Genomic DNA, 24,034 nt, shown 5'->3' on the forward strand with positions numbered 1-24,034 from the left:
GAACTGTTCTGGCTAGAGATGCCATTACGACGACTTGGTTCTCCCCGAGATGTTGCACCCGTCATCCTAGGTCCAAATGCCTGCTCAAGCACATCAACTTGCAGCCTGACATGAAAATTATCTTTCTCTTTATGCCTAACAAACATGGTAGCTAGCTCTTCATCATTACTAACTGTCACCCATTTCTTTTCTCCATGATAGTATTTGTATACCACTTCATCAAGCAAACCCCAAGGATATTGGCTACAAATTACCTCCCCAAATTGTCTGAAACTCCAATTACTAGCCATTGTCAACCGATAACCAAAACCTCCTTGGTATTTCTTCTGATCCTTTGCATAGAACGTGTACCGGTCCCTTCTAATGTGCATCAAGAAAGCAAACCGCAACTCCATCCTAACCGGCAAAAAACAGAGATGCAATCAGCACACTAATTGGGAAAACCTACTCGAATCGAGTGTTCAAATGCACAACTAAGCTCAATCTAAACAGGAGGCGAGAATTACCCCTCGGGAACCCAGTCGTGGACGCGGCGGATCTCCGGCCCGATGTCTGCCTCGCCAAAATACTCCGGGGTCGCCGCTGCTCTCCATTTCGCCCTAGGGTTCTTCCTCCTAGTTCAAATAGCTCCAGCAGCCCCCCACCTTTGAGCGCTCTGGCCGGGCGCACGGAAGGAGGCCGCACCGCGGGTCGAGCAGGTGGCGGGCGCCCCACCCGTGGCATCGCAGGAAGGTGGCGGGTGTCGCAGGAAGGTGGCGGGCGTCGCAGGCAGCCGTGGAGCGTAGGCGCAGAAAGGCAGCGGTGGAGTAGGCGTGCAGCTGGTGGCGGGGCAGGTCCTGGCCGCGGCGCAAGTGCCGGCGGCAGCGCAGGTCAGCCGGCCGGCGGAGAAGCAAATGGGCAGAGTGAGATACGAATGATTTGAGGATTTAGTTGCATGGGCCTACATGTCAGCTCCAGACCCACGTCCACGCGGTCTCACGTGTAAGCTCCGGACCCACAACTTAACGCTGGCGGACGGAATGGACTCAAATATGGCCGTTTGGCCTCGTCATAGTAGCTGTGCATGGACTAGGGGCAAAACTGAGCACAATTTGCATCTGAGGGCAAAACTGAGCACAGAGACACCACTGAGGGCAAAAGGATAATTAACCCATTTTATTATCTATTTTGAATGATTATGGACTTTATTATACACTTTTATATTACTTTTGGGACTAACCTATTAACCGGAGGCCCAGCCCATATTGTTGTTTTATTGTCTGTTTCAGTATTTCGAAGAAAAGGAATATCAAACGGAGTCCAAACAGAATGAAACCTTCGGCAACGTGATTTTTTGGAAGAATATCACCCAGGAGACTTGGAGTTCACGACAAAAGACCCTCGAGGAGGCCAGGAGATAGGAGGGCGTGCCCCTTGTCTCGTGGGCCCCTCGAGCACCTCCCGACCGACTTCTTTCGCCTATATATTCCCTCGTACCCTAAAAACATTGAATATCAAGATAGATCGGGAGTTCCACCGCCGCAAGCCTCTGTAGCCACCAGAAACCTCTCGAGAGCCCTTCCCGGCACCCTGCCGGAGGGGGGATCCTTCATTGGTGGCCATCTTCATCATCCCGGCGCTATCCATGACGAGGAGGGAGTAGTTCACCCTCGGGGCTGAGGGTATGTACCAGTAGCTATGTGTTTGATCTCTCTCTCTCTCTCGTGTTCTCTCTCGTGTTCCCTCTATGGCACAATCTTGATGTATCCCGAGCTTTGCTATTATAGTTGGATCTTATGATGTTTCTCCCCCTCTACTCTCTTGTGATGAATTGAGTTTTTCCTTTGAAGTTATCTTATCAGATTGAGTCTTTTATGAGAACACTTGATGTATGTCTTGCCGTGCTTATCTGTGGTGACAATGGGATATCATGTGCCACTTGATGTATGTTTTGGTGACCAACTTGTGGGTTCCGCCCATGAACCTATGCATAGGGGTTGGCACACGTTCTTGACTCTCCGGTAGAAACTTTGGGGCACTCTTTGAAGTAATTTGTGTTGGTTGAATAGATGAATCTGAGATTGTGTGATGCATATCGTATAATCATGCCCACGGATACTTGAGGTGACAATGGAGTATCTAAGTGACATTAGGGTTTTGGTTGATTTGTGTCTTAAGGTGTTATTCTAGTATGAACTCTTGAGTAGATTGATCCTAAAGAATAACTTTGAGGTGGTTTCGTACCCTACCACAATCTCTTCATTTGTTCTCCACTATTAGTGTCTTTGGAGTGACTCTTTGTTGCATGTTGAGGGATTGTTATATGATCTATCTATGTTATTATTGTTGAGAGAACTTGCACTAGTGAAAGTATGAACCCTACGCCTTGTTTCCTATCATTGCAATACCGTTTACGCTCACTTTTACCACTTGTTACCTTGCTGTTTTTATAATTTCAGATTACAAATACCTTTATCTACCATCCATATTGCACCTGTATCACCATCTCTTCGCCGAACTAGTGCACCTATACAAATTACCATTGTATTGGGTGTGTTGGGGACACAAGAGACTCTTTGTTATTTGGTTGCAGGGTTGTTTGAGAGAGACCATCTTCATCCTACGCCTCCCACAGATTGATAAACCCTAGGTCATCCACTTGAGGGAAATTTGCTACTATCCTACAAACATGTGCACTTGCAGGCCCAACAACGTCTACAAGAAGAAGGTTGTGTAGTAGACATCAAGCTCTTTTCTGGCGCCGTTGTCGAGGAGGCTAGGTAAACGGTACTCACACCCCGTCAACTAAGCTCTTTTCTGGGGTGAGTGCTTGAAGGTATATCTTTAGATCTTGCAATCGAATCTTTTTGTTTCTTGTTTTATCACTAGTTTAGTCTATGAAAGAAAACTACAAAAATAGAATTGAGTTTGTCTCATACGCTTCATCTTTTTAATATCTTTCGTGAGAATGATGGTAAGGAAAATTGTGCTCAAGTGCTAGAAGAAGAAGTATATAAAATGTTTTGCATGAAATCTTTGAATGATGAGCATGATTGCAATGTTGTTGGTATGAATTCCTTGAATATCCATGATGCTAATGATATGCAAAGCCACAAGGTTGGGGAAGCTATGTTTGATGAATATGATATTTTTTTGTCCCCCAAGTTTTGATGAGAATATTTACTATGATGAAAGCATGCCTCCTATTTATGATGATTATATTGATGAAAGTGGATTTTGAAGAGTGTCAACTTTAGGTAGTATTGATCCCACTATTTTGGAGGATGTTGAATCTTATTGTGATGAATATGAAAGTGGATTTGGCAGAGTGTCAACTTTATTTAGTGATGATTCCACTATTTCGGAAGAGGTTCCAATTGATTATGAGAACAAATTTGCTATCTATGATGATTATTGTGATGACTTTTATGCTATTAAGAATAATGATAACCATGAAACTTGTCATCATGATTTTACTTTTCAATTGGATTATGCCTCACATGATAGTTATTTTGTTAAGTTTACTCCCACTATTATTCTTGAGAATAAATTTGCTTATGTGGAGAGTAGTAAAATTTCTATGCTTGTAGATCATGAAAATAATGCTTTAGGTGCTCCTTATATTGTTGAATACATTCATGATGCTACTGAAAATTATTATGAGGGAGGAACACATGCTTGTAGGAATTGCAATAATATCAAGTTTCCTCTCTATGTGCTTAAAATTTTGAAGTTATGCTTGTTTTACCTTCCTATGCTAGTTGATTATTGTTCCCATAAGTTATTTGCTCACAAAATCCCTATGCATAGGAAGTGGGTTAGACTTAAATGTGCTAGTCATATTCTTCATGATGCTGTCTTTATGTTTTAATTCTTATCTTTTATGTGAGCATCATTGTCATCATCATGCCTAGCTAGAAAGGCATTAAAGAAAAGCGCTTGTTGGGAGACAACCCAATATTTATCCTTACTATTTTTGTGTGTCCACATGATTATGCTACTGTATTAATCATGTTTTATAGCTTTTGTTCCAATAAAGTGCCAAGTAGAGCCTTTAGGAAGACTTGGGTGAAGTCTATATGATCTTGCTGTAAAAAAACAGAAACTTTAGCGCTCACGAGAATAGCTACCATTTTTTTACTGGAGAGTTATTTTAGGTTGATTATTTTTGAAGATTATTAATAGACAAATTCCTCAGGTCCACCAATTTATTTCATAATTTTTGGGGTTCTATAAGTATATGTTTGGTACAGATTACTACAGACTGTTCTGTTTTTCACAGATTCTGTTTTCATTGTGTTGTTTGCTTATTTTGATGAATCTATGGCTAGTATGTAAGGGTATGAACCATAGAGAAGTTAGAATACAGTAGATATTATACCAATATGAATTTAGAATGAGTTCATTACAGTACCGAAGCAATGATTTATTTTCTTATACTAACGGAGCTTACGAGTTTTATGTTGAGTTTTGTGTGGTTGAAGTTTTCAAGTTTTGGGTAAGGATTCGATGGACTATGGAATAAGGAGTGGCAGGAGCCTAAGCTTGGGGATGCCCAAGGCACCCCAAGGTAATATTCAAGGACAACCAAGAGCCTAAGCTTGGGGATGCCCCGGAAGGCATCCCCTCTTTCGTCTTCGTTCATCGGTAACTTTACTTGGAGCTATATTTTTATTCACCACATGATATGTGTTTTGCTTGGAGCGTCATTTTATTTTGTTAGTTTTTGCTTGCTGTTAGTTAGAATAATGTTTTGAATCTTTAGTTTCAATAAAATTGTCAAGGATAGCCTTTACCATGCTTATTTTGCTAGTATACATGTTGCTGTTTGAAAACAGAAAGTTTACCGCTGTTGCAAAAATTCCCTAGAAAATTCAGAGAATAGTATAATGTTGAATCTTTTTTCATATTGAGCTCTGATAAATTTACTACAGTGGGAATTTTCTCTCATAATTTTTGGAGTCAGGGAAGTATTGATACTCTTGCATTCTTTACAGACTGTACTGTTTTGGCAGATTGCTTTTATGTTTGCATTGTTTGCATATGTTTGCTTGTTTAGTGATTCTATTTGAGGATAGGATTATTAAATATGCAGAGACATTTATTATTAAATGTTGAATAATAATTTTAGTGATTTTTTACAGTAGAAAATGATAAGGTTTTGCATTGGTTTATACTAATCTATCTCACGAGTTCTTGTTGAGTTTGTTGTGGATGAAGCTTTTGATAAAAAGAGAAACCATGATATGAGAGGAATTAAGGAGACACAAAAGCTCAATCTTGGGGATGCCCAAGGCACCCCAAGATAATATTTCAAGAAGTGTCAAGCATCTAAGCTTGGGGATGCCCCGGTAGGCATCCCACCTTTCTTCTTCGACAACTATCGGTTAGTATCGGTTGAGCCTAAGTTTTTGCTTCTTCACATGAGTTGTGCTATCCTTGCAATGTCACTTTATTTTGTTTTTCTTGCTGCTTGAATACAATACCAAGATCTGAAATTCTTAAATGAGAGAGAGTCTTCACATAGTTGCATAATTATTTAGCTACTCATTGATCTTCACTTATATCTTTTTGGAGTAGTTTGTCATTTACTCGTGTGCTTCACTTATATCCTATGAGTAAATTGTTGAAGGAGTTGAATGTCATAAATCTGAATTTTTATATGTCTCGTTTGCTTATCCCATGGGGAGTAATGACTTCACATCTAAGAAGTAGAGGTTGTAAATTTATTGACGATTAGCAAGCATTGTATTAGTCATTTGAACAATTCATGAAAGAATATTGAAGGAAGAGAGATTTCACATATAAATATATTATCATAGACATCTTTTATAATTGTGAGCACTCATTAAGTATGACATGCTAAAGAGTTGATGTTGGACAAGGAAGACAACGTAATGGGTTATGTTTTCTCACATCTCAGTTAAAGTATATTGTCATGGATCATTCAAACATGTTGAGCTTGCCTTTCCCCCTCATGCTAGCCAAAAATTCCTAGCACCAAGTAGAGATACTACTTGTGCTTCCAAATATCCTTAAACCTTGTTTTGCCATGATAGTCCACCATATCTACCTATGGATTGAGTAAGATCCTTCAAGTAAGTTGTCTCTTTAAATATGCATGACTTATTAGTGCGGAGAAAATAAGCTTTGCACGAACTTGTTATGGAAGCAATAAAAGCGACAGACTGCATAATAAAGGTCCATATACAGGGGGCAATATAAAGTGACGTTCTTTCGCATTAAGATTTTGTGTATCCAACCCTGAAAGCGCATGAAAACCTCTGCTTCCCTCTGCGAAGGGCCTATCTTTTACTTTATGCAAGAGTCAAGGTGATCTTCACCTTTCCCTTTTTCATTTTATCCTTTGGCAAGCACTTTGTGTTAGGGTGATCCTGATATATATATCCAATTGGATGTACGTTAGCATGAACTATTATTATTGACATCACCCAAAGGTGAATACGTTTGGAGGCAACATTATAAGCCCCAATCTTTCTTTGTGTCTGATTAAAACTTCATAACCACAAGTACTGAGTGAGTGTTAGCAATTGTAGAAGACTATATGATAGTTGAGTATGTGAAGTTTGCTAAATCAAAGCTCTGACATAGACTCTTCCTGAAAATAAGATGAATTGCAATTGTCTGATGACTAAGAATGAAGTTTGCTAGTTTTCAAGAAAGTTTATCTATGCTTTAACATGTGAATAGCTTGTTACTAGTCCGTGAAAAGTTTTATGAGATGAACTACTGTTATGACATATAATAATGCTAGTAAAGGTGATTGAAATTATCATTGATCAAACTTGTGCACCTCTAGCATTCACACTTCATAAATTCTTTCTTTATCATTTACCTACTCGAGGACGAGTAGGAATTAAGCTTGGGGATGCTGATACGTCTCCAACGTATCTATAATTTATGAAGTATTCATGCTATTTTATTATTTGTTTTGAATGATTATGGACTTTATTATACACTTTTATATTACTTTTGGGACTAACCTATTAACCGGAGGCCTAGCCCATATTGTTGTTTTATTGCCTGTTTCAGTATTTCGAAGAAAAGGAATATCAAACGGAGTCCAAACGGAATGAAACCTTCAGCAACGTGATTTTTTGGAAGAATATCACCCAGGAGACTTGGAGTTCACGACAGAAGACCCTCGAGGAGGCCAGGAGATAGGAGGGCGCGCCCCCCTACTAGGCGCGCCCCCTGTCTCGTGGGCCCCTCGAGCACCTCCCGACCGGCTTCTTTCGCCTATATATTCCCTCGTACCCTAAAAACATCGAATATCAAGATAGATCGGGAGTTCCACTGCCGCAAGCCTCTGTAGCCACCATAAACCTCTCGGGAGCCCTTCCCGGCACCCTGCCGGAGGGGGGATCCTTCACCGGTGGCCATCTTCATCATCTCGGTGCTATCCATGACGAGGAGGGAGTAGTTCACCCTCGAGGTTGAGGGTATGTACCAGTAGCTATGTGTTTGATCTCTCTCTCTCTCATGTTCTCTCTTGTGTTCCCTCTATGGCACAATCTTGATGTATCCCGAGCTTTGCTATTATAGTTGGATCTTATGATGTTTCTCCCCCTCTACTCTCTTGTGATGAATTGAGTTTTTCCTTTGAAGTTATCTTCTCAGATTGAGTCTTTTATGAGAACACTTGATGTATGTTTTGCCGTGCTTATCTATGGTGACAATGGGATATCATGTGCCACTTGATGTATGTTTTGGTGACCAACTTGTGGGTTCCGCCCATGAACCTATGCATAGGGGTTGGCACACGTTCTTTACTCTCTGGTAGAAACTTTGGGGCACTCTTTGAAGTACTTTGTGTTGGTTGAATAGATGAATCTGAGATTGTGTGATGCATATCATATAATCATGCCCACGGATAGGTGACAATGGAGTATCTAGGTGACATTAGGGTTTTGGTTGATTTGTGTCTTAAGGTGTTATTCTAGTACGAACTCTTGAGTAGATTGATCCGAAAGAATAACTTTGAGGTGGTTTCGTACCCTACCATAATCTCTTCGTTTGTTCTCCGCTATTAGTGTCTTTGGAGTGACTCTTTGTTGCATGTTGAGGGATTGTTATATGATCTATCTATGTTATTATTGTTGAGAGAACTTGCACTAGTGAAAGTATGAACCTTACGCTTTGTTTCCTATCATTGCAATACCGTTTACGCTCACTTTTACCACTTGTTACCTTGCTGTTTTTATAATTTCAGATTACAAATACCTTTATCTACCATCCATATTGCACCTGTATCACCATCTCTTCGCCGAACTAGTGCACCTATACAAATTACCATTGTATTGGGTGTGTTGGGGACACAAGAGACTCTTTGTTATTTGGTTGCAGGGTTGTTTGAGAGAGACCATCTTCATCCTACGCCTCCCACGGATTGATAAACCTTAGGTCATCCACTTGAGGGAAATTTGCTACTGTCCTACAAACATGTGCACTTGCAGGCCCAACAACGTCTACAAGAAGAAGGTTGTGTAGTAGACCTGATGTATGTCTTGCTATAAGCATATCAGGGAGGTACCAAAGTAATCCTGGAGTGGAGCACTGGACAGCGGTCAAGAACGTCCTGAAATACCTGAAAAGGACTAAGGATATGTTTCTCATTTATGGAGGTGAAAAAGAGCTCGTCGTAAATGGTTACGTCGATGCAAACTTTGACACTGGTCCGGATGACTCTAAGTCGCAAACCGGATACGTAGTTTCATTGAATGGAGGAGCTGTCAGTTGGTGCAGTTCCAAGCAGATCATGGCGAGATCTATGTGTGAAGCAGAGTACATTGCTGCTTCGGAAGCAGCGAATGAAGGCGTTTGGATGAAGGAGTTCATATCCGATCTAGGTGTCATACCTAGTGCATCAGGTCCAATGAAAATCTTTTGTGACAATACTGGTGCAATTGCCTTGGCAAAGGAATCCAGATTTCGCAAGAGAACCAAGAACATCAAGAGACGCTTCAATTCCATCCATCATCAAGTGTCGGAGGGGGACATAGAGATTTGCAAGATACACACGGATATGAATGTTGCAGACCCGTTGACTAAGCCTCTTCCATGAGCAAAACATGATCAACACCAAAGCTCCATGGGTGTTAGAATCTTTACTATGTAATCTAGATTATTGACTCTAGTGAGAGTGGGAGACTGAAAGAAATATGCCCTAGAGGCAATAATAAAGTTATTATTTATTTCCTTCATTCATGATGAATGTTTATTATTCATGCTAGAATTGTATTAACCGGAAACTTAGTACATGTGTGAATACATAGATAAAACATATAGTCCCTAGTATGCCTCTACTTGACTAGCTCGTTAATCAAAGATGGTTATGTTTCCTAACCATAGACATGTGTTGTCATTTGATGAACGGGAGCACATTATTAGGAGAATGATGTGATGGACATGACCCATCCGTTAGCTTAGCATTATGATCGTGTCAGTTTCATTGCTACTGCTTTCTTCATGACTTATACAAGTTCCTCAAACTATGAGATTATGCAACTCCCGAATACCGAAGGAACACTTTGTGTGATATCAAACGTCACAACATAAATGGGTGATTATAAAGGTACTCTACAGGTGTCTCCGAAGGTGTTTGTTGGGCTGGCATAGATCGAGATTAGGAGTTGTCACTCCGTGTTTCAGAGAGGTATCTTTGGGCCCTCTCGGTAATACTCATCACTATAAGCCTTGCAAGCATTGTGACTAATGAGTTAGTTACGGGATGAAGTATTATGGAACGAGTAAAGAGACTTGCCGGTAACGATATTGAACTAGGTATTGAGATACTGACGATCGAATCATGGGCAAGTAACATACCGATGACAAAGGGAACAACGTATGTTGTTATGCGGTTTGACCGATAAAGATTTTCGTAGAATATGTAGGAACCAATATGAGCATCTAGGTTCTGCTGTTGGTTCTACATAGTTCTCAAACCCGTGGGGTCCGCACGCTTAACGTTCCATGACGATTGGTATTATGAGTTTATGTGATATGATGTACCGAAGATTGTTCAGAGTCCCGGATGTGATCAAGGACATGACGGGGAGTCTCAAAATGGTCGAGACATAAAGATTGATATATTGGACGACTATATTTGAACACCGGAAGTGTTCCAGAGAAGTTTCAGATAAAACCAGAGTGCCAGAGGGTTATCGGAACCCCCGGGGGAACTAATGGGCATTGAGGGGTGACCAGGGCAGGCCGCTGATAACCCACAAGTATAGGGGATCGCAACAGTTTTCGAGGGTAGATTATTCAACCCAAATTTATTGATTCGACACAAGGGGAGCCAAAGAATATTCTCAAGTATTAGCAGCTGAGTTGTCAATTCAACCACACCTAGAAACTTAGTATCTGCAGCAAAGTGTTTAGTAGCAAAGTAATATGATAGTGGTGGTAATGGTAACAAAAGTAAAGACAGCAAAAGTAATGTTTTTGGTACTTTGTAGTGATTGTAACAGTAGCAACGGAAAAGTAAATAAGCGAGAACCAGTATATGGAAAACTCGTAGGCACCGGATCAATGATGGATAATTATGCCGGATGTGTTTCATCATGTAACAGTCATAACATAGGGTGACACAGAACTAGCTCCAGTTCATCAATGTAATGTAGGCATGTATTCCGAATATAGTCATACGTGCTTATGGAAAAGAACTTGCATGACATCTTTTGTCCTACCCTCACGTGGCAGCGGGGTCCTATTGGAAACTAAGGGATATTAAGGCCTCCTTCTAATAGAGAACCGGAACAAAGCATTAGCACATAGTGAATACATGAACTCCTCAAACTAAGGTCATCACCGGGAGTGGTTCCGATTATTGTCACTTCGGGGTTGCCGGATCATAACACATAGTAGGTGACTATAGACTTGCAAGATAGGATCAAGAACTCACATATATTCATGAAAACATAATAGGTTCAGATATGAAATCATGTCACTCGGGCCCTAGTGACAAGCATTAAGCATGGCAAAGTCATAGCAACATCAATCTCAGAACATAATGGATACTAGGGATCAAACCCTAACAAAACTAACTCGATTACATGATAAATCTCATCCAACCCATCACTGTCCAGCAAGCCTACGATGGAATTACTCACGCACGGCAGTGAGCATCATGAAATTGGTGATGGAGGATGGTTGATGATGACGACAGCGACGAATCCCCCTCTCCGGATCCCTGAACGGACTCCAGATCATCCCTCCCGAGAGAGATTAGGGCTTGGCGGCGGCTCCGTATCGTAAAACGCGATGATTTCTTCTCTCTGATTTTTTTCTCCCCGAAAGCCAATATATGGAGTTGGAGTTGGCGTCAGAGGGCCACCAGGGGGCCCAGCCCCCACCCTCGTGGATAGGGTGTGGGCCCCCTGGTCTTCATCTTTGGCGAGGAGTTTTTATTAATTATCCTAAGATATTCCGTGGAGTTTCAGGTCGTTACGATAACTTTTATTTTCTGCACATAAAACAATACCATGGCAATTCTGCTGAAAACAACGTCAGTCCGGGTTAGTGCCATTAAAATCATACAAGTTAGAGTCCAAAACAAGGGCAAAAGTGTTTGGAAAAGTAGATACGACGGATACGTATCAACTCCCCCAAGCTTAAACCCTTGCTTGTCCTCAAGCAATTCAGTTGGCAAACCGAAAGAGAAAAAGAAAAACTTTTACAAACTTTGTTTGCTCTTGTTGTTGTAAACATGAAAAGCCAGCATTCAAGTTTCAGCAAATATTATGAACTAACCATACTAACAATAACACAAAGGTCTCACAATTACTCATATCAATAGCATAATCAGCTAGCGAGCTATAATAACAAAACTTGGATGGCAACACTTTCTCAAAATAATCATAACATGATATAACGAAATGGTATCTCGCTAGCCCTTTCCGAGACCGCAAAACATAAATGCAGAGCACCTTCAAAGATCAAGGACTGACTAAACATTGTAATTCATGGTAAAAGAGATCCAGTCAAGTCATATCCAATATAAACCAATAATAATGAATGCAAACGACAGTGTGCTCTCCAGCGGGTGCTTTTTAATAAGAAGGGTGATGACTCAACATAAAAGTAAATAGATAGGCCCTTCGCAGAGGGAAGCAGTGATTTGTAGAGGTGCCATAGCTCGGTTTTAAAACAGAGATTGAATAACATTTTGAGCGGCATGCTTTTGCTTTCAACACAACAACTATGAGATGACGATATCTTCCATGCTAAACAAATTATAGGCGGTTCCCAAATAGAATGGTAAAGTTTATACTCCCCCTCCTCCACAAGCATCAATCCATGGCTTGCTCAAAACAACGAGTGCCTCCAACATTCAACGGGTCCCAGGGGGAGTTTTGTTTGCAGTTATTTTGATTTAGTTTGAGCATGGGACTGGGCATCCCGGTGACCAGCCATTTTTCTCGTGAATAAGGAGTGGAGTCCACTCCTCTTGAGAATAACCACCTAACATGGAAGATAAGGGCAGCCCTAGTTGAAACATGAGCTGCTCGAGCATACAAAACAGAATTTCATTTGAAGGTTTGGAGTTTGGCACATACAAATTTACTTGGATCAGCAGGTAAATACCGCATATAGGAAGGTATAGTGGACTCATATGGAACAACTGTGGGGTTTAAAGGAGTTTGGATGCACAAGCAGTATTCCCGCTTAGTACAGGTGAAGGCTAGCAAAAGACTGGGAAGCGACCAACTGAGAGAGCGACAACAGTCGTAAACATGCATTAAAATTAATTTACACCGAATACAAGCATGAGTAGGATATAATCCACCATGAACATAAATATCATGAAGGCTATGTTGATTTGATTCAACTACATGCGTGAACCTGTGCCAAGTCTAGTCACTCAATCTCTACTATCTAAAAGAAACGGAACATTCCGTTTCCCATCTTACGTCGCAATCTTCATCTGTCGTCGCTCATCCCGCGCAGGCGTGCATGGGCCAAGCCCAGCAAAGCCCACATGGGCCACATCTCTCTCATCAAAACACACACGCATGCACATCCCTCAACCTCGTAATGGCTAGGTGTAGGGTTAGCGTCAGCTTCATCCCCACTCGCTCCTTAGCTCCTCGGCCCTCGCTCGCCATCCTCGGCACCACCTCGCCGCCACGCTGGTCCACCTGTGGTCCTCCACCAGCCACTGCAGCCCCTGTGCGCCGCCCGACGAACTCCTCCGCTGCCCTCCCTACCCATCTCTAGCAATCACTGGTCGCCGCCCCCACCATCGGCTGTAAGCCCTTACCTTCCCTATCGCGCTATGGACCCTTGCATCAGCCAGATTCGAGCACCTTCGGGACCGCCTTCGCATGTCTTCGGCACCTCCGCCAGAACCTCTTCGGCCCCATGTAAGTGGTGTGACGTGTTTCTTCATTGATTGGGAATGATATTGTTCGTAGATGAAGCCTCACAAGAAAGTTAGATTCTTCTCCATATGTTGGAATCGATTGTTGATTGGTTAGTCAAGGTTGATTTGAGTCGTCTATGTCTGCGAGTGTTCAATTGCAACCTTAAAACCAGTCACAAATTTGATTTGGTTCATGTAAACAACCTACTGTTTAGTTAACTTTTGATGTTTATAGGTAATTAATTACTTCTATGTATGTGTATCTTCATTTCATAACAAAATTATGGTGTCCTAATTGCTAAACGAATAAATTTAAATAGTTATGGTGTATTTAATGATTCAGAAAGGGTACAAGTATGCATACATGGTTATATTCTCTATTTTCAGGTTTAGGTTATTTGGATTGTACATCAGTATGATATTTCTTCTCTCCTCAAGTCTCAGATCTGCTTTTCATCCCCCTTTGGTTTGTTTCATGAGGATATTTTTATTCAGTGCATACATGTTGATTTGTTCATGTGTTTAAAAGTATGAGCAGAATGCTGGATGTACCTGCAGTAGTAGTCCAGCAGAGGATCTTCCTAGCGATTTGGATGTATAGAGTTTATGATGCGGAAACCTAATTTTGTCTTTGTACAGATATCGGATTTTCTCCTTTCTCTTTGTGAACTCTTTTGATATGTTATTTACTCCTAATTTCAACTTTTCACGGTTTGTTCTTCTTCCAGGATTTCAGGGATTATGGACCACTGTATGGACAGATATGATCCTTGACTCTCGTTGTTCTTGGCGTGTTGCTGCCATTTTACTAGGCAGAATCCATGCACGACCGAGACCTCAGTCTATCCACTGTAAGTCATGCCTTTTGATTAATTGTTCGTAGTTGTTGAGATATTTTTCTCCATGCCCGTTTTGTTGCTCAAATTCCTGCTTTCATTTAGGTACGAGTGTTTAATGAATTTACTCTTCTCCATGGCACGTCCATGAGGGCAGAAATTTCATGCTTCAAATCTGTTTGGCGAGAAGTAAGTTATCTGGTGATTGCTTATTATATGCTTGTATTTTTACTACTGAACATAGAAACTTATTATATGCTTGTATTTTTCAGCTTTTTCAGGCCTGGAGATGTCCTTGTGAACTGGTTAATGATTTTCGAAAAGTGGAGCTGCACTCAAGGTTTGAGATATAGTTTATGTCGATAGGATGAGTTGTTTGATCTCTTTGCCCTGTTCTTTGAGATGGGTTGTGATCAAAACTCTTGGCGCCACGAGCAACAATTGAGGCTCCTCTTCATAAGCACAAAATCTGCAGTAAGCAGAAATTGGAGAGGTAAACCAAATAGTGTTCATTATGAGCTAATCTGGACCATGTACAAATTCCACCAGAGTTAAACAAAATTTCTGTACTGAAGGTGGTGTGGCATTGAAGCTGTGATGTCCTCGGCCATGCCCGCCATCGAAATCTCCGTTATTTTCCTCTACTTGTATTCCACCTTCTCGTTGCAATTCAATTTTTAGGATCAACAGTATCTATGCGATTAATTTCAAACTTCGCAGGATTTTCAACATGTCAGTCACACTCTAATAAGTGTTCATCTTTAATTTCCTACCCTATAGTAGGCAACACAATTTTCTATATATGCATGAACACTGATAAATTAATTTGTGTTAGTATGTAGTGGTTCAGGGATGCTATAAATTTGTACTATAATCTGTTTCCAGGTGCTTGAAACTTGCTTTTTGGCCGACCTATATTGCAACTTCTACTATAATCAGCATAGAATTATATGGATGCATTACAGCGCTTTCCATTAATAGAACACACGATTTATGTTGATCATGCAATTGTGTTCTTTATTTTTTCTGTTTTGTGCAGTTGAAGAGCTTTGTATAGAACCGGAGATTAGAAGGAATGGAAATATAAGAAACAATTCAGGAAGATTCCCTAGGGAAGCAAAAATTGTTTGCTGGTCCGTGCAGGTCCATTTAGGAAATTAGATGACTGTTGTAATATGAATTTTACATCCGTTCCAAGAAAAAGTGATGTTTCTATTTACATCCATTTTGGTGTGATAAATATTGGTTCCGAACATATGCTTTCTCGATCTTTCTATCTGTTGCAACATATAAATTGTGTGAATTTTTTGGAACAACTGTAAAAAGTCAAAATTTATGTTCCATTTTCATAACTGGATTTATCAAATACCATATAATGTAATATATATTGAGTTTACTGTTTCCACACACTTGCTAGATGGAAGAATGAATGACATTATGCAACGTGGTTTTTGAAGCTAGTGGAAAGAATGTTCTCACTGTTTTGTGTGCCAATGAAACTACATTAAGTGCCTTGAGGAACTAATCAATTGCCCTCCTGGTGATGCATAAGTTAAGCAATATGGCTGTCAGTAATCAGTATTAGATTTTGCTACAATGTGCTTGGTCTCATAATTGATTACTATTTGTTCTAGCTTTTATGTTGCATGTATATGTCATCAATTTGGGTCTGTCCGATCAGAGCTTTCTCGGATGTGTATGCTTCGATGCTGCTTGATGTGCATGAGAAATTAGAAAGTAGTATTTGTTTCGTAAGATTGTTGTTCACCATATTTTAAAATATTTATGCCCCGTTGCAACGCACGGGCAATGTCCTAGTTCATTTAAAGGAGGATACCATCCCATCATACCACATCATGATCATTCTAATAGCATGTTGGCACGCAAGGTAAACCATTATAACTCATAGCTAATCAAGCATGGCACAAGCAACTATAATCTCTAAATGTCATTGCAAATATGTTTACTTCATAATAGCTGACTCAGGAACGATGAATCATCATATTTACAAAAAACAAGAGAGGTTGAGTTCATACCAGCTTTTCTCATCCCAATAAGTCCATCATATATCATCATTATTGCCTTTCACTTGCAAGACCGAACGAAGTGTATAATAATAAGAGTGCACGTGCATTGGACTAAGCTGGAATCTGCAAGCATTCAACTCAAGAGAGAAGACAAGTAATATGGGCTCTAAGTTAAATAAACAATCATGCATATAAGAGCCACTAAGCATTTTCAATATGGTCTTCTCGACCCCCCAAAAAAATAAAAACTATTTACACGGGAAAGCTCCCAACAAGCAAAAGAAGAACGGGAAATATTTTTGGGTTTTCCTTTTTAATTACTACAGCAAAGAAATAAACTACTACTAATTTTTTTGGTTTTTTCTTAAGGTTTATCAAACACACAAGAAGAAAGCAGGAAAAAGAAAATAATCTAGCATGGATATTACAGTGAAAGAGTATGAACACCGACATCTAGCAATGAGTGTGTGTGTGAACATAAATGTAATGTCAGTGGGAAATACGTACTCTCCCAAGCTTAGGCTTTTTCCTAAGTTGGTCTATTGCCAGGGATGGCCTGGCGGATACCCGTAGGTGAAGCTGGGGTCATACTGTGACGAAGAAGGATCCGCCTACCACTGGCTGGCAACCTCCTCTGGATCCCAAGAATAAACAGATAGTCGTGGAGGCTCATCTTGTGGCTCCGATTCCGGGGCGGGTGCAGGATTTCGATAGGCTTGAATGGCCGCCCACAGAACGATGTGAGGACCTGCAGACAAATTAAACAAAGAGGGAGCAGGCAAAGTAATAGTCTCAGGGTGATGTTTATCAAAGTACAATTTATATTTGAGCTCCCCTTCGCGACTCTTAACAAGAAAATCATGCGCTATCATACTCCTATAATCTTAATAAGCACGGGGCAGCGATGTTTCCTCTTTCTCTTCATGCCTAATAGGTATTTCAAAATGTTCAGCTAGGCGTGAGGCATAAATGCCTCCAAAGATGGGGCCTTTAGTATGGTTCAGACTTAACCGTCTAGCAACAATTCCACCCATACTAACAGAGTTATTTCAGTATAAACCATGGAACAAAATGATAACATCAGGAATACTAAGGTTTCCACAGTTTCCGCGCCCTATCAAGCAACGACTAGCAAATAAGGCGAAGTAGCGTAAAACGGGAAAATGTATGCTAGTGATTCTTGCATCAGAGACCTTCCTGGTTTCTCCCACCGTGATAGTGTTAATAAAAGCTTCTACTTCGTTACGGTGTGGTTCATCCAAAGTGCCCTCAAAAGGTATTTTGCAAACCTCGCAAAATTCAGCTAATGGCATCCTCTTAATAACGTCATATAAATGAAATTCTACCGATGGAGGTGAATTCTTAGGGAAGAAGTAGAAATTTTGCACAAAAGTATTTGTGAGTAAGAGATACTGATGACGTTGGTCGCAGAGGAAGTCGGTGAGGCCAGCATTCTCAATTAATAAATAGAAATCTTCATAAATCCTGGCTCTCCTCAAGAAGTCATCGGAAGGCCATTCACATGGCCGGACCTCCGCGGTGCGAGGCAAATTAAATTTGGGCTTCTGCTCTTCTTCCTTCTGTTTTTCCTTCGAGCTTCGGCTTGATGAGCCCCTCAAAAGTCTCTTCATTATTTCTGAAACAATCTGAAATTTTTAGCAACTTCGAATAAAAGTGAACCAACTTCAATAAAATTGATAGCAACAACTCCTACAAGTGCCTAGAGCCTATATAAAGCATTGGAACTACTTGGAACCATATAAATTTGACATGCAAGCTCAAGAACATGGCCACCTATGCAGCAAAAATTTGCAATGAATAAAGCACTAGAACAAAAACTAATTGGACCAATGGAGGATCACATACCAAGGAATAATCTCCCCAAGCAGTTTTGTGAGAGGTGCTTTGAGCAAGGAGATCGAAAATCACAGCAAGGGGGGCTGGAACTCGTGCTTGAGTTGGTTTTTCGTGTTTGTGTGAGACAGAGGAAGAAGATGGGTGCAAGAATAAGTGGAGGAGGGCCACCGTGGGCCCACGAGGCAGGGGCGCGCCCTCCACCCTCATGACCAGGTGGCAGCTCCCCCCGCGGTGATTTTTGCACAGTAAATTCTTAAATATTCCTGAAAAAATCATATTAAATTGGCATGGCATTCTGAGGACTTTTATTTTTGGGATATTTTTATATTGCACGGATAAGTCAGGAGACAGATAGAAAAAAAATACTATTTTACTTTATTTCTACTAAATAACAAAAAATATAAAGAGGGTACAGAAGGTTGTGCTTCTAGTTTCATCCATCTCATGTTCATCAAAAAGAATCCACTAACAAGGTTGATCAAGTCTTGTTAACGAGCTCATTCCGATTAACACGGAACCGGAGAAATTTCGAATAGCACTAAGTTACCTCAACAGGGATATGAAAATCCCCAAGAATAAGAATATCATACTTTTTCTTGACAGTAGGGAGAGGAAATTCAAAACCTCCAAATATAATTGATGGAATTTTTCCAATAGAGTTGATACTATAAACTTGAGGTTGTTTCCTCGGAAAGTGTACCATGTGCTCATTGCCATTAACATGAAAAGTGACATTGCCTTTGTTGCAATCAATAAAGCCCCTACAGTATGAAGGAAAGGTCTTCCAAAATAATAGACATACTACCATCCTCAGGAATATCAAGAATAACAAAGTACATTAAAATAGTAACATTTGCAACCACAACAGGCACATCCTCACAAATACCGACAGGTATAGCAGTTGATTTATCAGCCATTTGCAAAGATATTCCAGTAGGTGTCAACTTATTCAAGTCAAGTCTACGATATAAAGAGAGAGGCATAACACTAACACTGGCTCCAAGATCACATAAAGCAGTTTAAACATAATTTCTCTTAATGGAGCATGGTATAGTAGGTACTCCGGGATCTCCATGTTTCTTTGGTATTCCACCCTTAAAAGTATAATTAGCAAGCATGGTGGAAATTTCAGCTTCAGGTATCTTTCTTTTATTAGTAATAATATCCTTCATATACTTAGCATAATGATTTGTTTTGAGCACATTAGTTAATCGCATACGCAAAAAGATAGGTCTAATCATTTCAGCAAAGCGCTCAACATCCTCATCGTCCTTTTTCTTGGATGGTTTCGGAGGAAAAGGCATGGGTTTCTGAACCCATGGTTCCCTTTCTTTACCATGTTTCCTAGCAACGAAGTCTCTTTTATCATAGCGTTGATTCCTTGATTGTGGGTTATCAAGATCAATAGCAGGTTCAACTTCTACATCATTATCATTACTAGGTTGAGCATTATCATGAACATCATCATTAACATTCTCACTAGGTTCATGTTCATTACCAGATTGTGTTTCAGCATCAAACATGGAAATATCATTTGGATTCTCAGGTGGCTCAGCAATAGGTTCACTAGAAGTTTGCAAAGTCCTATCATTTTTCTTTTTCTTCCTTTTAGAAGAACTAGGTACATCAATATCATTTCTCTGAGAATCTTGCTCGATTCTCTTAGGGTGGCCTTCAGGATACAAAGGTTCCTGAGTCATTCTACCGGTTCTAGTAGCCACTCTAACAGCATAATCATTTTTCTTGCTATTCATTTCATCAAGCGCTTCTTTTTGAGCTTTAAGTACTTGTTCTACTTGAGTGGTAACCATAGAAGCATGTTTGCTAACAAGTTTAAGTTCACCTCTAATATCAGCCATATAATCACCCAAGCGTTTAATCATATAAGCATCTTGTTTTAATTGTCTACCAAAATAAGCATTAAAGTCATCTTGCTTAAACATAAAGTTATCAAACTCATCCAAGCACTGGCTAGCAATTTTAGTAGGAGGGACTTCAGCTTTATCATATCTATAGAGAGAATTTACCTTTATTACCTGTGTCAGGATATCGGGAGGTTCTTCAGTAAATAAGTAGTTGAGATCATATACTTCTTCAACAGGCCGTAAATTAAGACCGTGTATTTCTTCAATATGAGGTAAATTCTTAACATCTTCAGCTTTAATACCTTTTTCTTTCATAGATTTCTTTGCCTCTTGCATATCTTCAGGACTGAGAAATAGAACACCTCTCTTCTTTGGAGTTGGTTTAGGAATAGGCTCAATAATTGGCTGAGAAATTGGCTCAGGAGCTGGCTCCGGAGGTGCCCAATTATTTTCATTTGTCAACATATTGTTCAATAGAATTTCCACTTCATCCGGTGTTCTTTCCCTGAAAAGAGAACCAGCAAAACTATCCAGGTAATCTCTAGAAGCATCAGTTAGTCTATTATAAAAGATATCAAGTATTTCAGATTTCTTAAGAGGATGATCAGGCAAAGCATTAAGTAACTTGACAAGCCTCCCTCAAGCTTGTGGGAGACTCTCTTCTTCAATTTGCACAAAGTTATATATTTCCCTCAAGGCAGCTTGTTTCTTATGAGCAGGGAAATATTTAGCAGCGAAGTAATAAATCATTTCCTGGGGACTTTGCACACAACCAGGATCAAGAGAATTAAACCATATCTTAGCATCACCCTTTAATGAGAACGGAAATATTTTGAGTAAATAAAGGTAGCGCGATCTCTCATTATTAGTAAACAGGGCAACTATATCATTTAACTTAGTAAGATGTGCCACAACAGTTTCAGATTCATAGCCATAGAAAGGATCAGATTCAACCAAAGTAATTATATCTGGATCAACAGAAAAATCATAATAATCCTTATCGGGAACACAAATAGGTGAAGTAGCAAAAGCAGGGTCGGGTCTCATTCTATCTCTAAAAGATTCTTTACTCCATTTAACTAGCAACCTCTTAAGTTCATATCTATCCTGGCAAGCAAAAATAGCTGCAGAAGATTCTGCATCAAAAAGATAACCTTCAGGAATAGGAGGCATATTTTCATCATCACTCTCATCATTGTATTCAGGTGTAATAATTTCTCTTTCTCTAGACCTAGCAATTTGCTCATCAAGAAATTCACCAAGGGGCACAGTAGTATCAAGCATAGAAGTGGTTTCATCATAAGTATCATGCATAACAGAAGTGGCATCATCAATAACATGCGACATATCAGAATTCATAGTAGTAGCAGGTTTAGGTGTCGCAAGCTTACATATAACAGAAGGAGAATCTAGTGCAAGGCTAGATGGCAGTTCCTTACCTCCCCTCGTAGTTAAGGGTAAAATCTTGGTCTTAGCGTCTTTCAAATTCTTCATAGTGTCCAGCAGATATAAATCCCAAGTGACTCAAAGAATAGAGCTATGCTCCCCGACAACGGCGTCAGAAAAAGGTCTTGATAACCCACAAGTATAGGGGATCACAACAGTTTTCGAGAGTAGAGTATTCAACCCAAATTTATTGATTCGACACAAGGGGAGCCAAAGACTATTCTCAAGTATTAGCAGCTGAGTTGTCAATTCAACCACACCTGGAAACTTAGTATCTGCAGCAAAGTGTTTAGTAGCAAAGTAATATGATAGTGGTGATAACGGTAACAAAAGTAAAGACAGCAAAAGTAATGTTTTTGGTATTTTATAGTGATCGTAACAGTACCAACGGAAAAGTAAATAAGCGAGAACCAGTATATGGAAAACTCGTAGGCACCGGATCAATGATGGATAATTATGCCGGATGTGGTTCATCATGTAACAATCATAAAATAGGGTGACACAGAACTAGCTCTAGTTCATCAATGTATTGTAGGCATGTATTCCGAATATAGTCATACGTGCTTATGAAAAAGAACTTGCATGACATCTTTTGTCCTACCCTCCCATGGCAGCGGGGTCCTATTGGAAACTAAGGGATATTAAGGCCTCCTTTTAATAGAGAACCGGAACAAAGCATTAGCACATAGTGCATACATGAACTCCTCAAACTAAGGTCATCACCGGGAGTGGTTCCGATTATTGTCACTTCGGGGTTGCTGGATCATAACACATAGTAGGTGACTATAGACTTGCAAGATAGGATCAAGAACTCACATATATTCATGAAAACATAATAGGTTCAGATCTGAAATCATGGCACTCGGGCCCTAGTGACAAGCATTAAGCATGCCAAAGTCATAGCAACATCAATCTCAGAACATAATGGATACTAGGGATCAAACCCTAACAAAACTAACTCGATTACATGATAAATCTCATCCAACCCATCACCGTCCAGCAAGCCTACGATGGAATTACTCACGCACGACGGTGAGCATCATGAAATTGGTGATGGAGGATGGTTGATGATGATGATAGCGACGAATCCCCCTTTCCGGAGCCCCGAACGGACTCCAGATCAGCCCTCCTGAGAGAGATTAGGGCTTGGCGGCGGCTCCGTATCGTAAAACGCGATGATTTCTTCTCTTTGATTTTTTTCTCCCTGAAAGCCAATATACGGAGTTGGAGTTGGCGTCGGAGGGCCACCAGGGGGCCCACGAGGTAGGGGGCGCGCCCAGGGGGGGCGTGCCCCCCACCCTCGTGGACAGGGTGTGGGCCCCCTGGTCTTCATCTTTGGCGAGGATTTTTTACTAATTATCCTAAGATATTCCGTGGAGTTTCAGGTCGTTCCGATAACTTTTATTTTCTGCACATAAAACAACACCATGGCAATTCTGCTGAAAACAACGTCAGTCCGGGTTAGTCCCATTCAAATCATACAAGTTAGAGTCCAAAACAAGGGCAAAAGTGTTTGGAAAAGTAGATACGACGGAGACGTATCAGCTGCGCGCCCCCTTCCCCTTGAGTCCGAATATGACAAGGAAGGGGGGCGGGGCGGCGCCCCCTTTCCTTCCCCCTCTCCCTCTCCTTCCTTCCCCTTCTCTCCCTTTAGGTGGAAACCTACTAGGACTTTTAGTCCTAGTAGGATTCCCCTATTGGGGGGCGCACCCTAGGAGGGTCGGCCGGCCTCCCCCTTGCTCCTTTATATACAGGGGCAGGGGGCACCCTAGAACACACAAGTTGATTGTTTAGCCGTGTGCGGTGTCCCCTCCACAGATTTCCACCTCGGTCATATCGTCGTAGTGCTTAGGCGAAGCCCTGCGCCGATAACTTCATCATCACCATCACCACGCCGTCGTGCTGGTGAAACTCTCCCTCGACCTCAGCTGGATCTAGAGTTCGTGGGACGTCACCGAGCTGAACGTGTGCAGACCGCGGAGGTGCCGTACCTTCGGTGCTAGGATCGGTCGGATAATGAAGATGTACGACTATATCAACCGTGTTGTCATAACGTTTCCGCTTTCGGTCTACAATGGTACATAGATAACACTCTCCCCTCTCGTTGCTATGCATCACCTAGAGATAGATCTTGCGTGATTGTAGGGAAATTTTTGAAATTACATCGTTCCCCAACACGCATCAAGTCAGAGTTCGATGAGTGCAAGCTAGTCGACTAGTACTTCTCCAGCGTCCACATGTACCGCGGCTCCAAGGCCATGTCCAACCATTGGGCGCTCATCCATACGACGTGCAACAATTTGCATGGGATCCTCGAGGAGGTCGCGGATCGCCCGGAGAGCGGCGCCAGCTATGAGATTCAGGTATGACGCCGGTCTTTCGCGCCACTTTTCGCCGTGTGCATCGCCAGTCTCACCTGTTCCTTATTGCAGATGCTTCGAATGTTCACCATGTTTCGCCAGGACAGCAGTTCCGATCAAGATTTCAAGTACCTCCACGTGTTCTCCCGGCGAGAAGTGTGAGAAATGGGCGGAAGTCCGGCACACCCTCGCCAAGGCCAAGGAGATGTACAAGCCGAACGCGCCCACGCCGGGCACGGCAGAAGGGCGCCCAGACGGCAACAAAGGAGCCAAGGCG

Source organism: Triticum aestivum, chromosome 2B (genome assembly GCF_018294505.1).
Source record: "Triticum aestivum cultivar Chinese Spring chromosome 2B, IWGSC CS RefSeq v2.1, whole genome shotgun sequence".
Taxonomy (NCBI): domain Eukaryota; kingdom Viridiplantae; phylum Streptophyta; class Magnoliopsida; order Poales; family Poaceae; genus Triticum; species Triticum aestivum.